The following is a 17,574-nucleotide window of genomic DNA, read 5'->3' as shown; positions in this document are numbered from 1 at the left end:
CAGAAGAGGGATTTTTATCTTTGTATCTGTCACCACCACAGAGGGCATCCAGGCTGAACTGGGCTCCAGCAGACAACTTCACTGCCTGCAGGCTGTGCCTACACAGGAACCTGTGCAGAACCATTGTTTTCCATGTGCTAGCACAGGTGCTTTGTGCTTGGAATACCATTAACATTAGCAGAAAAGAGATGCCACCCATCATCTCTCAGTTGGCTCTGCAAGGCTAATAGGCAATCCAACTTCTTTTTAAACACTGTAGTAAGAAGACATGACTCTAAATACACACAGCAGGCAGAAACACTGGTAGGAAGGTGCCGTTTTCAGCCATTCTTCAGTGAAACACCATCTGTTGCAACATATGCAAGTGCAGTTACACATCCAGTTACAGGAGGTGAGAAGGGTAATTTTCAGCCTGAGAAGGATGTGTTCTGTGCGCTCATCTCCTTTCACCACGCCTCACCCATTAGCACCAGAGGCAATCCACTGGAAAAAGAAGGATCACCACCATTTTCTGTCTCCCCCTAATGGAAAAGAAGACTCAAATCCCTTACAGGATCAGGAACAATGGTGTGAGTGGTTTCTAGATGTAGATCAAAAAAGTTAATTTCAAAAGTCCCAAATAGCTGGAAGAATTTGAGAGTAGGAGAAATTTAAAATGAGACTAGAACCAGCAAAAAGAAAATTAATATATAGAATTTATACATGAAAATTTAATGAGCCCAAGCTTCCAGTTTTCTTTATTCGAATATTTTGACAGATACATTATTAACGCCAACCTAATTTTCCTAGCTGAAAAATTAACATAAACAGAAACACAAAACTCATGATGTGCCAAAAAAAAAAAAAAAAAAGAAGAGTTATGGCTTGGAGACCCTTTCTTTGTATGGAAACACTAGACTCTAATTTAATTTTAAAAGAAACTAAAAAAAACCTAGTTTTCTCAGCCTGACAAATCTCCTCCAAAAAATTATTTCCTCACAGATTACAGAAGCAGACAATTGGTGCCCAAACAATCAAAGAAGGTTGTATTGTCAGCATGTTAATCATAGTGTCTCTTAGCAACCATATTTTATTTACAAGTAACAATACTTCTTCAGAAGCCTGTCACACTTAATGAGAAGTATTCGTGGGGGAAGGGCCAGAATATGTATGTGCAGCTCCCAGCTCTGGTGATGGGCTGCTTGTGAGGAGGACAGAGCAATGCTTTTGCTGATAACCAGATACTGATGGCATCAGTAGACAGGAAAACCTCTGAGGATGTGGGGCAAGGGTTTGCACAAAACAGGGACTTGCCCTGCTCGTTTTCTGTGCCCACTCTGGTTGGTGCTTTTGACCCTGTGAGTCCATAGGTTCCTCTCACTTAGACTCCTCTCTGTGAACTTTTTAAAAATGTACAAGATAGTCAAGGAATTTGGGGAGCAGAACCTCCTTGTTTTCTTGCCCTTGGAGCTCTCCAAGGACCAGGTTCTGCTCCCAGAACTTTCCCAGCAGCAGACAGGGGAACAACTCTATATGTTCCATGCTTTCACATCACTGTCAGCAGCCACAATCAGTGCTCACATCACCTGTTAAATATAAAAGATAGTGTCTGGAAAATTCCATTTCACTCCAAATCAGTTTTCTTCTGCACTTGCAAAACAGTGCCTTCTGGTCACCACCATATTGAATACCATCACTTTGGGATATTTTAGAGATAATTTCTAGATAGAAGATGCAATTGTCTGAAAAAGAGAGAGAAAAATGGAACATTTTGTTCTTTACAGGGAAGACATTTGGTAGCAAAATTGTACAAGGGACAGTAGAGGTACCCAAGGGGTCCTTTCAGTTTTCTTTTTCTCTGATCAGCCATAGTGATAGGAGGGACTGCATAGCCCAGTAAAACCGCCTCAGCTCACGTTGATCTATTACAATATCTTATCCCTATTCATGATGATCGCAAGATGCTTCAGAGGAGGCTTTAAGAAAAGATAAAAATATTCTGCTTCCATAAAGATATCAGCCTAATCCCTTGGAGTTAGAGTCAGCCTTAAATGTTTAAGCAGGATCTTAAAACTTAAGCAGGATTATTTTTTCCTTCCAGAAGTGTTACTTATTACCATTACCAGAAATGGTAGTAAGAGCTTGTATTCTAGATGTCCTTGTTATCTGTCTCATAATCCTGAGAATCTATCCCATAATGCTCAGAATTCCATGATTTCTACCCTCAAATGCTAGGTCGCTTGTCCATTCCCTTTTTTTTACCCATTTTGAAATAACCACCTTCACATTTCAACAAATGTCTTTATTCCTGAGGTATGAGGAACAACAAGCAGATTGAAGAATCACATCAAAGCATGTACCAGTAAGACATATATGAACTGTATGAGATACTTATGTATGATATACACAGAAGAAGGAGGGCCTGGACATCATCATAGCAAGAGGTTTGAAGAAAGAGTGGAACACTTGAGTCAAAGTAGAATTCCAATAGGTCTTTTGCTCACAAAAGTCTTTGCAGACTTTCAGAGACATATCCTCCTCATAAAAGGAAGTTTGGAAGAAGGGAAGAGTGGCTAATTTTTTTCTTATTCTTGTCTGAACTTGCTTTTTTTTGTTTTTTTTTTTAGATATTCTGTCCTTTCATGAGAGAATAAAAATAGAAGTGGGAATAAAATTTAGGGATGAGTCCAAATCAAAAAAATAATTATAAGCTTGGGAATTCAGGCTCATCCTTAAAAGAATTTCCAAAATTACAAACTGCTTGTCCAAACCCACAAAAATATTTGTGGTTTAGGCCTGCCCTAAACAAATATTCCCATAATTTCAAGATTTCAGCAACAGCTGGAAAAAGAAAGACATTCCATGTAAAAGATGAGGACTTGTACAACTGTCTCTGACCCCTCAGGCTGCTTGATTTAGTAAGCAGTGATGGCAAAAAAAAAGATGTAGTTATGAGAATTCACTCTTGCTTACCAACATTTGGAGCAATTACTATGAAAATACTTCAGAATTATATCAGATGGTGTCTTCAATTACCCAGAGAACTGTGGCATCCACAGTGAAGGAAAGGGCAGACAGCAGCAGCAGATTTCTGAGAAACCTTATAGACCTTCTTTAGCCACAGTCCCACCACAGAGCCTCTCATCTCTGCACTCATTCCCCAGCCAGTGCTGGGAACACTTTGTAGCTCCACATGGTGAAATAGACATTTATATCCACTGTACTCCACCATCCACTGGGGAAAAGAAATGCCAAATCATAACTGCAGATCCCACCCATAGCTAGGCAGCACTCTCTGCAATCTGCTATGTGAAAAGAATTCAGCTGTATCTGGCCCTCATACACACCATTAAAGGGAAATAACAAGCCCATTTCACCCTGTCCATCAGAAATCTAAACAGAGACTAATTCAGAAGAGAGTTTATTATCCAGCTGCCAACTACTCACCTTTGAAGGATCCTTGTGGCCACCAGTGCTCCTGCAGTAATTATTTCAGAGCAATAGCAACACCTTGCAGGGTTTAGTGTTTTCTCTCATAGTTTATTTGCCTGTTAATGGTAGTAGTATGGTCAAATAATCAAATGAAAACAAGGAACCAAGAACAAAAACAAACAAACAAACAAACAAAAAACCCACTAACATTTCAAAGCACAGATAGTGAGTGATATTGCCAAGGAAATTCAAAAAACATATTGAACAAACCTGGCTGTGGAACATTTTAATAAAATTGAAAGCATCAGGAAGCTTTGAAGTCTTCCAAGTGTACAGCAAAATCTGTTATTTACTATTGCAGCATCAAAAGAAAGATGCACCTATATACATGTACAGACATCAGGAAGAAAGGCTGTCATGGTCTTTGTTTGCAGTTTGCTTGTTTTTCTTAAAGTCTGTGCTAAAGGAAGAATCATGACTCTTTATGACATAGCACAGCCCTCATGTTTATTCCAGGTATTTTTGCTTTGAAGATCACTAGGGAATAGGAGTTCTTACATTGACTGCAGACATACAAGAGGTTAATATCTTCCTGTTTTTTGCAAAAAAAAAAAGGAGGGGTAGCATGACCACAAATGACAAGAAGTCTAGCAAATATTTTTCTGGCATTTCATTGTACATTGACTTTTCAAAATGTCAGCTCTGATTTGAACATAAGCAATGCTTAAATAAAAATAATTTATCCTTTTAAAGACCATTAAAGGTTTCTGCAGAAGAATCTAAACTGCAGAAATCTCAGGAGTTTGAAGTTCACAGTAATTTCAGTAGAAGCTCAGCCTTTGGGAGTCCGAACATTTGTATAGTGTCTGAATAAACTGTTTGCTTCATTGACCATTGACCAACAACAAATATAGAATCTTAGAATTGCTTAGGTTAGAAGATCATCAGATTCAACCATGAGCCTAGCACTGACAAGCCCATCACTGAACCATGTCTATAGTGCCCCATCATCACATCCTTAAACACCTCCAGTCACCAGGGATGGTGACTCCAACACTTACCTGGGCCGCCTGTTCCAGTGCTTGACAACACTTTCAGTAAAGAAATGTTTCTTAACATCCAATCTAAACTTCCCTTGACACAACTTGAGGCTATTTCCTCTCATCCTATAGCTTGTTACCTGGGAGAAGAGACCAACACTGACCTGGTTACAACCTCCTTTCTCAGAGTTGCAGAGAATTATAATGGAGCCTCCTTTTCTCCAGGCTAAACACCCCCAATTACCTCCGCTGCTCTTCATCAGACTTGTGCTCTTGACCCTTCACCAGCTCTGCTGCCCTTCTCTGGACATACTCCAGCATCTCAGCATCTTTATTGCAGAGAGGGGTCCAAAACTGACTGCAGGATTTGAGCTGCAGCCTCAACCAGCGCCCAGCCCAGGGCGATGATCACTGTCCTGGTCCCACTGACCACAATATTGCTGACACAACCCAGGTGCCATTGGTCTTCTTGGCCACCTGGGCACACCTGGGCCATGTTTAGCTGCTGTCCCCAGCACCCCCAGGTCCTTTGCCACTGAGCAGCTTTCCAGCCACTCTGCCCCCAGCCTGTGGCACTGCAGGGGTTGTTGTGAACCAAGTGCAGGACCCAGCACTTGGCTTTGTTGAACCTCACACCATCAGCCTCAACCCATCAATGTAGACTGTCCAGATCCGTCTCTTTAGCCTTCAGACCCTCCAGCAGCTCAACATTCAAGCACAGATTGGTGCTTTCTATATATATATTATACATATATTTATAATTACTGTTATCACTTAGAAATATTACTCATCACTATGATAGAGGAGCACCTGCAACTCTGATCATGCTCTCTGAACCTCCTAGGGACTTGCAGGGAAAAAGGAATGGTGCAGATAAGAAAAAGGGGAGACAATTTGCTGTTGTACTTTTTTCCCCGTACGAGATCTAGACAGACAACAAAATTGCACAAACATAGACCGGTTAGAAGGCCCTCAAACTGATTATCTAGTTCATTTTTCTTTCTATAACAAGGAACTACTCTACCCATCATAATCACAATTTATCTTATCCCTGCTTGCTGAGCCTATTCTTTAATACTTCTAAGTTCTGAGCATTGTGAAACTTTCTTAAGCGTCCAAAATGCCTACCAATTTCTACTATGAGAAAAAGAATACCTTTATCACTCCTAAAATTCTAAGTAAAATTCTCTGTCTGCAGCTTGAGATTTATTTTTTGCCTTACTCTTCATGGCCATTCTTTTTGCATCTTTTTTCATGTATTTATACACTCATATAATGTTTTCTTTCTATCTTGTGTGTTCTAAGGACACCAAACACCCCATCCTTTGTAGGTTCATAGGCTTTCCTCATAGCCTCCCTCTGTACTCCTGCCAGCTGGTTCACTTCTAAGAAACCATAACAATGCTGTGAAGAATTATGTTGCAAATTTTATGAACTATGCTGCTGTTTATAAATCCCAGTGTGATGTTTGACCTCTATGCAGCTGTGTGGTGGGCTGACCCTGGCTGGATGCCAGGTGTCCACCAAGGCCACTCTGTCATTGCCCTCCTCAGCTGGGCAGGGGAGAGAAAATATAATAAAAGTCTCATAGGCTTAGATAAGGGCAGAGAGAAATCACTCATCAGTGACTGTCATGGGCAAAACAGAACCCACTTGGGGAAATCAGGTTAATTTATTACCAACCAAACCAGAATAGGGTAATGAGAAATAAAACTAAAATCTTAAAACCCATTGCTACCACCACTCCCTTCTCAGGCTCAGCTTCACTCTGCATTCCTCACCTCCTCCTCCCAGCACCTCAAGGCGATGGGATTGGAGGCTGTAGTCAGTTCATCACACGTTGTCTCTGCTGCTCCTTCCTCCTCAGGGGGAGGCCTCCTCCAGCCTGGGGTTCCTTCCAAGGATGTCAGTCCTCTATGAACTCCTCCAGCCGAGTCCTCTCCATGGCTACAGTTCTGCACAAACTGCTCTGGCATGGCTCCCTCCACAGGCTGCAGTTCCTCCAGGAACAGGCTGCTCCAGAGTGAGTACCCCCGAGGATCGCAAGTCCTGCCAGCAGGTCAGGTACAGCATGAGCTCCTTTCTCCATGGAGCAGCAAGTCCTGCCAGGAGCCTCTTCCAGCATGGCCTTCCCAGAGGGTCACAGCCACCTTTGGGCTGCAGGTGCACCTCTGCTCCCCCGTGGGCCTCCATGGCACAGCTGCCCCATCGTGGGCTGCACCAGGAGCTGCAGGGTAGCACCTGGAGCACCCCTGCCTCTCCCCACTGACCTGGCTGCCTGCAGAGCTGCTGCTCTCACATATTCTCAATCCTCTCTCCAGCTGTAGTTGCGCAGGCTTTTTCCCCTCTTCTAAAATACATTATCCCAAAGGTGCTAGCTTCTGACAGCTTCTGACAAAAGTCACCCCTGTAGCCCCCCTGCTGTCAGCCACCCAAACCTTGCAGGGCACAGCATAATACTCTTAACCTACATTTATTTTGTGACCCACTGTAATGTCCAAATACTTCTTTGCCAGACCTGTTTTATCTCTGTTTTTCTTATTGTATTTTCTCAGCTGTTTATCCTCACCTAAGTGCAGAACCATACTTTTGTTTTAATTAAATTCTGTGATGTTTTCAAAGCTATTTCTTTCAATTGTGATAATTCTGAATTAATTCTCATCTTTTAATCTGTTTGCTCTTTCAGATACATTTCACTTGCAGGTTTAATAAGCATATTCCAGAGACCTGGTAGTGGGTTATAATGAAAACACTGAACTTACTAAGCCTAGCCTAGATCCTCAATTCATCATAGCAGTTTGACAGCGAAGTGCTGGCAGCTGCTCTGAATGCAGCATCCCCAGACATCTTTGTCCCCACTCTACAAGTAACCCCAACTGCCTGAGTTATGTGAGACCCTGAGCAAAGCCTAGCTATACCATGTCTATACCCTTAAGGCATGTTTCTTCACTTAAAAAGGTTTTGGATTGATCTGATATGATTAAATCCTGACAAATGATTTAACACTCACTGCATACTGCCAACAAATTTGCTACTTACTCATCTGGTGTTCTTTTAGGTGCCCTACGAAAGTACTGCTGGATTTCTTTATCTCTCATGTTCCAACAAAAAGATCTGGCCCATCAGTCTGTAAGCTTCCCTTTTGACTTTTTATTTTTTTAATTTGTCTTATGTTTGCCCTTTTCCAGTCTTCCAAAACTTAATCCACCTCCACACATTCTCAAAATGTACTGAAAGACTGCTGAGATTACTTCAGCTAGGGTTTCCACAAACCTGAGCAGGATTTCATCAAGGTCAGAGAATCAGAAATTTCTAAGTGTATTCAAAGCAAGCCTTTCTTTCTTCTTCCTCTTTGTCATTGATGATAACTGTGACAACAGTTTGAGCACCACTGCCTTCATAACATGCAGCACAGAGCAGTCCTGATTCAGTCCTTGCAGCCCTCTCCTGGGAGAGGCAAGGGATGGCCAAACTAAGCTTCCCTCAAAACTCCTGAAGGCAGCACACAGCAAATCTGCCTCAGCTCTTCCAGTTTCCAAGGAACCAAGATTGATCCAAACCAGACTCCAACAATAATCTTCAACTCAGAGAAAATACTTCAAGATGTGGGAATCATATTTTCCCTGCATTTTTGCTTCCACTCAGAACCATAGAATCACAGAGTGGTTTGGGTTGCTAGGGACCCTTAAGTTCATCCATTTCCAGCTCCCCTGCCATGGGCAGGGACATCTTCCACCAGATCACCATCATCCAACCCTGAACATTTCCAGGGATGGGATATCCACCACAGAATCTGAAGAACCAAACAAGCGTAGCTACCCCTTTAGCTCAGGCGGAAATATTAAGCAGTGTTGAAGGCTTGTAACTCAAACTTTTTTTCATAAAAAGTACATTAAAAAGTCTGTTCAGTTTCCAAGCAACAATGTTTTTCAATCTTTGAAAGTATCCAAACATTACATATAAAATGATCCATTTAAAGCTAAAATATATTTTAAAAAATCAAATGTCCCAAACATTGGGGCCATTAGATTTAGGAAATTTCATACAATTTTTGTTTGTGCATAAGGATGATTATTTTTGAATGCAACAATTTTTTTTAAAACCTCAGCCTTGTTGATTGTGGAAGAGACAAACAATACCCACAAACATCATGCTAAATCTGATAGGATTTAACTATTTTGATCTAAATATTTTGTAAAGTACTGTGACAATATTCTGATTCCACCTACAGGGTAGAATTACATGTTCTTTGTATTCAAGTTTGACAGATATACTCCATTGGCATATGGGGAAAATTCCCACTATCTTTAATAAAGGTAGAGCACAAATGTTTTAAAAGACAAGGCAACCTTATTTGTTGCAAAAAGGCACAGCAGCAGGTGGGAAGGCACAAAAGTGTTTTTTAGCTACATCCAGCTTCAAATTTTCATAAAGACAGCAAATGGAGTGAGTTTAAATCCTTTACATTACTACTCACTGAGACAAAGGACTCACTAACATCACTGTCAAGACGAGCCTAAAGTTAAATTGAAATTCTATGACTATGAATGAAGTCCTGTGGAAAGCAGACAAATAAACTGTAGATTTTGTAAAGAATGGCCTGACACACATTGAGGGGAAAAAGTAAAACTATAACTGAACAAAGAAGTTTAAGGGATTAATTTACATGGAAGCATCATTAAACAGATAGCTATATTGAAATATTTTCAATCAAAGAACATTAATTATAGAACTGAGGTTCCTAAATTCAGAAAGCAATTAAAACACTTTATCATTTCATAACTTGTTGAGTTGCCTAGAGAATTTACAAAAAGCATTTCTTTCCAGCTTTAAGTTCCATGGCTGGACAGATGTTTTGCACAATTAAAGAAGGAGTTCAGAGATCCTACTGAATGGCAGCACAGCAGCCCCTCCGCCCAGTTTTACATCATCAGCAAAGTTCCTTTGAAGGGTCTCTACTCCCTCATCCAAGTCATTGAGGAATAAGTTAAACAACACAGACGTAGTATTGACCCTTGGAGGATATCACCTCTTTGCTGGATTTTGTTAGCTGGCTTAGGTGTCCCAGTGCCCTCCACTTTAGGTCATCCCTACCTTGCTTTTTGAGCCTTTTCCCATTTAATCCGTATGACACAGTGTCTGTTTTACAGGAGAAAAGATAAAAATAAAAGAAAAAAGAAAGAAAACTGAGTGAACAGGTTCAAGCACCATCATGTGATCATCCAGACATGTCAAGCATCAGTGCTGTCCTTGATATGGCCTTTGCCAACTCCTTGTCCCCCTGCCAATGCCTGGCCATCACCTAGGAGCTCTCCCAGCCCTAAAGATGGTCCCAAATGTAGTTTTAAAGTAGAAATATTGCTATATGGACTGGAAAGTGACATTGAGTGTTTAACTGGGTTTATCTAAGCAAAATAATCTGTTCCGTGGCATCATGGACAGAGAATGCCCCCTAACCCAGTCCTTAGTAAAGCCTTGCCCCTACTTAGTTGCCACTCTGAGTCTCATGACATCTAAACCCCTTCTTCATCTGAGCCTTGAGCATTTGTTCAAATTTCTGTGAAGAAATGCTTAACACCACGTAAACATACCTGCAGAAAATTCTGTATTTTCAGTGGCAGCGTAACAAAACCACAGGAAATGTACCATAAAACCCTATTGTGCTTTGCTTCATAGGAAACATGCAATTAATTTTTCTGGCAATAAAAGGGGTGGGAGGAACTTGTCGAAATTTTTTTTCTTGCTGTCTCTCATTCTTTTGAGTTCAATACAGTCAAACAGGTTTTACAACAGGAAGAAATCTCTTCATCCCTTTCTGTTGTGCACATTCATGATGCAGAATGGTGGGGAGGTTTCTTTACACTCTACAACTGAAACTACATGTAAAGGTCATTCCATGTATAACAATACATCAGGAAGACATCAGAGTGGCTGGAAAAAATTTAAAAATCACATATGCAGAAATCTTTTATGGAATATGCACAGATATTCACTTCAGCAGTGGACACATTCTTTCATACCTTGAATTTTTCTCATCTGATCCTCATCCTTTTAGCAGAATCAGTAGCTCAGAAATGACATTTGTAGAGTTCCAAAGCAGGGTAAGTATCTATTCAATACCATCAAAGGAATTGATAAAGAGTAGGGAACTTCAGGATATTTTAAATTTTTTTTACTTGCTTTTTCCTTATCTTTTTTTTTTTCCTAATTAAGATTTTATTGAGTTTTTCAAAATGGAAGACTATAACCAATCAGCAAAAGTATTATCATATGAATTTTAGCTTAGTAATTTACTGGGGCCAATTCATTTCTTTTTCTAACAGGCCAAGAAGCTGTAACTTCAGGTGCAGTCAATCACATCTTTGGGAACATTAAGCAGAGGAAGCAAGAAATGAGAAGCACCAGCATAAATTAGATAAAAAACCTAAACAAAGACTGAAAAGAAGGCTAAATTCAGTTTACCAGCAAAATCTGATGTGCTACGTACAGGAAAATTTGAAACTTTAGAAGAATTCATGAGTCAGCCATTCAGGGAATCATACCAGAAAGCTAATGAGTTTATTCTCACATGAGACCCCATGAAAAAGAAATTGGTCTGTGAAAGCAATTCCAGAAAGCCAAACATACCTTAAAGCATTTCCAGCCAACCCATCAGCTCTTCCCGAGAGGAATTAGGAGTGGCTGCTCCAGGGGTAAAGGCTGATTGGCATGCTGGTCAAGTAGCCCACCCGTGGCGAACACTCAGTGCTTTTCCATTGCAATATCTTCCCTCCAACACCCTCAGAAAGCTCTGCACAGGGTCCCACCCCAACACTGAAAAGGCTGCACCAGCTTGGGCTGGTGTGTTTCTGTACATTGAATGGTTTGACTTCATTCAAAGGAATCTGTTCTGCCACTCCCAGCAGCTCTCACTGCCACTAAGCTTTTGCATATATCAGGATAGGACAGGAGAAGCCTTTCCCAGGCCCAATACAGGAATTGGGAGATGCTGCTTGCTCTATGTCCGGCTACACAACATAGATCAGTCACCTTAGCCCATGTGCCAGTATCTCTGAGTGGGAACTGTTTGACCCAATGTCAAAGCTTGTCTCATTCTTACCAGGCAATAGGATGCACTTCAGCACCCCATGCTAGATCACACAGAATCACTAGGTTAGAAGAAACCTTCAACATCATCAAGTACAACCCATGCCCTAAACACCTTAGCTAAACCATGGCATCAAGTGCCATATCCAGTCTCTTTTTAAACACATCCAGGGATGTTGACTCTGCCACCTCCCCAGGCAGGCCATTCCAATATTTTATCACTCTTTCTATGAAAAACTTCCTCCTAATATCCAACCTATATTTCCCTTGACGCAGCTTGAGGCTGTGTCCTCTTGTTCTGTCAATAACTGCCTGGAGAAAGAGACCAACCCCACCTGGCTACAACCACCTTTCAGGAAGCTGTAGAGAGTGATAAGGTCACCCCTGAGTCTCCTTTTCCCCAGGCTGAGCACCCCCAGCTCCCTCAGTCATTCCTCAGAGGGTTTGTGTTCCCAGCCCCTCTCCAGCCTCATTGCCTCCTCTGGACACACACAAGTGTCTCCATGTCCTTCCCAAACTGAGGGCACAGAACTGGACACAGCACTCAGGGTGTGGCCTCACCAGTACTGGGTACAGGGGAAGGATGAGCTCCCTGCTCCTGATGGCCACACTGCTCCTGACACAGGCCAGGAGCCATTGGCCTTCTTGGCCCAGGGCACACTGCTGGCTCATGTTCAGCCAGCTGTCACCAGCACCCCCAGGTCCCTTTCTGCCTGGGCACTGTCCAGCCACACCATCCCCAGCCTATAACATTGCAGGGGGTTATTGTGGCCAAAATGCAGGACTCAACACTTGGACTTATTAAACTCCATCCCACTGGACTCTGCCCATCCATCCAAATGTCAATCCAAGTCATCCAAGATGTCTCCTTCAATATGAGGCAAATTGCACCTTTGACAGTGCTTATTTCTTTCAATCAACTATAAAGAGGTCTTAAGGTGAATAATTCAGATGTATGTTTCAACACCAAACACTTCAATGTAACTGAGAGAAATGCATGCTGTATGTCCACAGTACCAAAAAAAGGCACTAAAATTAATTCCAGTTAGAGTGAGGGGGTTTGTCAGTCCCGGCAAGTTCATTCCTAATTTGTCTCACCTTTCTCAGAAAAAAAATAGTTCTATGAGGAAGTTTACAGAGGTTATCAACCAACATCAGTCCATGCTGGCAGTTTTCTTATATAAAGATTTCAATTTACCATTTTTTCACAAGAATTTTTTTTATATATACATGTGTGCATATATAAAAATTTTAATATAATAAAAAATTAATAATGAAAAATAAATGAAAGTTTTCCTTGATCTAAAGTTTAGAAACCTGCATTTGGGGAATATTTATTATTTTCTGGAATACATAAGAATTTGTATTTGACTGAAGATGAACAATAACAGAGCAAAATCAAGGTTTTAATTAATCACTGAGTGCTTGTCATTTTGACAACTAAAGAATTGGGAAGCTGCAAAGAACCAAAGTAGAACAACATCAATCATCTGGCTACAATAAATAATTTAATTTAAAAAAATCACTGAATAACTACAAGGTCTAAGGAGGTAAAATAAAAAAGACAGAGAAGAAAAACAGGAGCATCAGACAAACTATGCACAGCTGACCCTATTTGTATTAATATTACACAACAGTCACAATCTCCATCACGTCTTTTGCTATGCAGAATAAAATACCATACTCATTTACCTTAGAGAGTAGCATCACAGCTTTTAGAAAGAAGAATAAAACAGATTTACAATGACATTAATATATTATCATGTTTCTATCAAGTTAATTAGTCTCATCAGCAAATAGAGAAAAAGAAAAAACCAAATTATTTAGTTGCCATCATGCAGCATCACAGGCAGGTCCAGCACCCTGCTTGGTGCCCATCTCACAGAACCTGCAATCAACCAGAGCCAGCCACAGGGAGCACAGACAAAATTAAGAGTTAACAAGTGCCAAGCAATGAACACAGCGAGGAACAACTTTACATAACCAGCAATGCCTCACACTAGATTGTTTTCTGAAAACTTCACCTCAATCTTCAGCAGTGGCCAGAATGACAAAGAGACTATTAAAAATTAGCAGCACAAGGCAGAGGGTAAAATGGAAAACAGCATTATCCCATTGTTGAAACCCACTGTGTGGATAAGAAACCTTTCTATAAGCTGTAATGGGGAAATGTTAAAGGGTAGTGCTGGAGCAGCTGAGCCTCTGGTGTGACACAGTGGAGTTTTTGTGGTTTCACGTTCTGTGAGATTTATTTGGACAGAATGTGGGCCTAAAGCAAGAGTAAACTGAGCGTGTTTTATTTCATATCTAAGGGTTTATGGGACATGATTGTGTCAGGATAAAAGTAAAAAAGCCAGATAATGTTCTCTTTCCTTTTTCAAAAAAATATATTCCCTCCCCTCTCCTGGACAGAACGTGCTCACAAAATAGAATTTCTTCTCTCCTTTGCTTAGAGATCAAATAGACTCCAATCTAACTGCACATATAAAAAGTCCCATCACTTTTCCCAAAATGGCACAGGACAAAGCCACTACCAACAACACTGCAGCACTTCAGCAAGAATCCAGCAAGGTAGCGGAGAGGCAGGACCAACTTTGATTGTGTTGTTTTACAGAGTGCTAGGAAGATCCTGATACATTTTCCTCCATGAGGAAGTTTTACAGTAAAACACTGAAATCATCCAAAATTATGGCATGCTGCAATCCTGCAGTCAGCCAGTGGCGGTCTCTGCGAGAGTTCTTCTCTAGGAGTTCAAACACTCAGCCACCAGCAAGCTTTCAGCAGGCTGCAACATCTGCTGCTCTCAATTCCTGCTCCAAGTCTGCAGCTGAATTGGCAGCTGGTCTATCTCGGCAGGTAGAAGGGGATGGTCATGAAGAAGGAGTCCTTCTACCCCAGCTGGTTTCTCCAGGGGTGGTGTCAGCAGAGCCCTCATACCTGCAGAGACCTTTCTGAAATTAGTATTATGCACCTTTTCTGTCTAATCCAGCCTATTCTTTTCATCTGCAATATTTTTCCCCTTTGATCTATGGCCTCTTGTCATTTAAACACAGTATGGGATGCAACAATCTTCTGGCCTTTCTGGGGGTTAGTGGGCGTCTATGCTGTGGTAAAGCGGGCCACAGAGCCAGACTGGGGAGCAAAGCACATGTCCTGACCTGTGCTGAGGGATGGCATGGACTGGGAGAGTGTGAGTGAGCCATGGATGCCAGCACTGTAGCTGAGTGGCACAGAGCGAGCTGTCACTCCTGGCAGAGACCACAGGTAGTCACAATAAAACGCTGTGTTGAAAGATTTTCTTGGCTGACTGTTGTATTGTTTCAGCTAATTACACCTCCTTAAATTGCAGGGTGCAGCACCCCTGCCTGCCCAGCCAGCAGCACTCAGGAATCCCTCCCTGCAGCTGAGCTTGCTGCGCACATTCACTGGTTTGGCCGCCTGCTCGCACATCAAGCCCTGCAGTCCATTAATCATTTCAACCACTCTTCACTCTACAAAATAACATAATAGACTCCTAAAAATGAGAGATGAAGAAGGCTAGCAGCACCATCCAATCCCTTCTCCTTCCCAGAGAATATTTCCCCAGTCTATTTTTCTTACCTATTTTTCTGACGTCTCAAGTTTAGGCCAACAATTCTTCTGCCAGTCCTTCCACTTTGTTAATGACGGGATGATGGATAATAGATTTTGTTTCTGTAACCTCTTCACTTTCTTCAGGGGAACTTTTTGGAATAATCCCATCAGGATTTCTTTCAATCTTAAGTTCAAAGGTTGGCAGTGAGGAAGGGCAACTCATCTCATCCGTATTCTCATGCCACGTTAAACACAAAATGCTTCAGCAGTTTAGTTTCCCCACACAGCTTTCAGATGCCCTCTGTGCTGCATGGGAAGAACTAAGCCCTCAGGGTAAGGAGTTATTTCTTTTCCTTACCATGCTAACCCCAGGCTCTTCCAAAGCATAGAGTCTGTTGTCACTGGAGCCCAAATATGACAAATTATGTATGGATAATTTTCTGATATACCCATCTATCTCCCTGAGTGTGGTGAGACCATCAAATGAAAATAGCGGGTGATGGACCTGAAATACACTGAAAGTTGTGCCTACATTTTATATACATCCCTATGAAACAGATTATCTGAGAGGTTGGTAAGAAAAAAAAAATACAACCTCAGTTCCCCACCTCTTTTTTGTGTATTTATTGCTTGGTTAATAGAATGATCAAAACATTCTCATGGCAGTGAGCACATTTGCATACAGAGAATATTAATAAAAGACTATGGTTTTCCCTCCCTGCAGCATGCAAAAATCAGCTGCTTAACAACCATTGCTATTCCAGGAAAAAATCTAGGATAAATACTTCGCTACACTAGTGTTAATAGTAAAACAATATGCAATTTTTTAGACTGGTGTTTTCAAATTAGTTCAGTGGGTTTAGGTACCTTATCCCTCTTGAGTCTCAGGAATAGCTGCATCTCACAGGTAATAGTTACCCCAAAGCAGCTACACACTTAGTCCTGCATGGCAAAGACAAATGCTTTGGCTGTGGCTTTCTCAAAGGATGGTACAGAGCAACTCCCAGCTCCTTCACCAGTTTCTCTCCACACCATCAGGCTGATATATTCTGCTTTTTCCACTTTTTTTTAATGGACAGGATAACAAAGATAGAGCTACTAAAGTAGAAAGCAGAATCATGGCTGTTTGATCTTCAATACATAGAAACACTATCACAAAAAATCTTGAGAAATAAGGCAATACTCAACATTTACTATGAATAACTGTACCACTCCATGTCCAAGCTTTTTCCTGCATATACAAGAGAAACTGTAGAAAGTTTTTGGAGCAGCTGTGGGCCTACCACTTCACAGCCTACCTACAAAATAGTGTAGGACTTCTCATTCAAGACCAGTTACAGAACTTTATGATGAATCCTGTTTTCATGTTCTTTCAGTCTGGCCCATCTGGAATGGAATGAGTCTACAAGAGGCCACTAAGACAATCAACAGGGCTGTAGAACCTCTCCTGTGAGGAAATGCTGAGAGAGGTGGGTTGATCAGCCTGGAGAAGAGAAGGTGCTCCAAGAGACCTTATAACACCTTCTAGTACCTAAAGGAGCTATAAGGGAGCAGGAGAGGAACTTTTTGCAAGGGCCTGTAGTGACAGGACAAGGCAGAAATGGCTTTAAACAGAATAAGGATAGGTTTAGATTGGATGTTAGGAAGAAATTCTTTATCGTGAGGGTGGTGAGACACTGCAACACATTGCTCAGAGAAGCTGTGGCTGCCCCATCCCTGGAAGTGTTCAAGGCCAGGTTGGACCTCTGAGCAACCTGGGATGGTGGAAGTTGTCCCATCCCCTGGCAGGGAGGTTGGAACTGGATGAACTTTAACTCAATCCATTCTGTGGAATCCAACTCAAACCATTCTATGAGTTCCCTCTGCCTCACCATTTACTCGAGTTACAAGAAGTTTAAGTGCAAAAAAAAGTTTGATTTTCATAATTCTTAATTTTACTTTATGCCAGGTGATCTGTGTAGTGATTTTTTTTAAAATACATTGAATAAATATTTTAATAAATTGCATATTGTTTCATTATATAATTTCATTTTTAATTATACAATGTAGATTTTATTATAATTTTTATAAAATTGCAGTGTAAATTTTAAAAGTTAAAATTAGGTGTATGTCTTCAAAAACATCCTACAAAATATTTTTCAGCAAAGCCTTTCAATACATCATCACCTGCTAGTCTAAGTGCATTTTAACATATAAAGCCCCCTTCAAAACCCAGATAACCGAGGAAACTGCATTTCAGATAAACAGCCACTCTCAGCTTTCCTCCCTGGCATAAATCTTAATATCACGGAAATATCTTTCACTGTAACTGTATAAACAACAGACCACCACAAAAACATAAGTAAGACAAAAGAGTCAAACTCGGATGCCTTAAATTTAATATCAGCATCCACATTTAAGTAAATGGACCATAATATTCAGAGGTACTGAGTGCAACTCCTACTGCCTGCTGTCAACGGAGAGA

This window comes from Melozone crissalis, unplaced genomic scaffold (assembly GCF_028551555.1).
Source record: "Melozone crissalis strain CALT ecotype California unplaced genomic scaffold, PUWL_Pcris_2 ptg000027l_1, whole genome shotgun sequence".
Taxonomy (NCBI): Eukaryota; Metazoa; Chordata; class Aves; order Passeriformes; family Passerellidae; genus Melozone; species Melozone crissalis.
Note: the sequence above shows the minus strand (reverse complement) of the source record.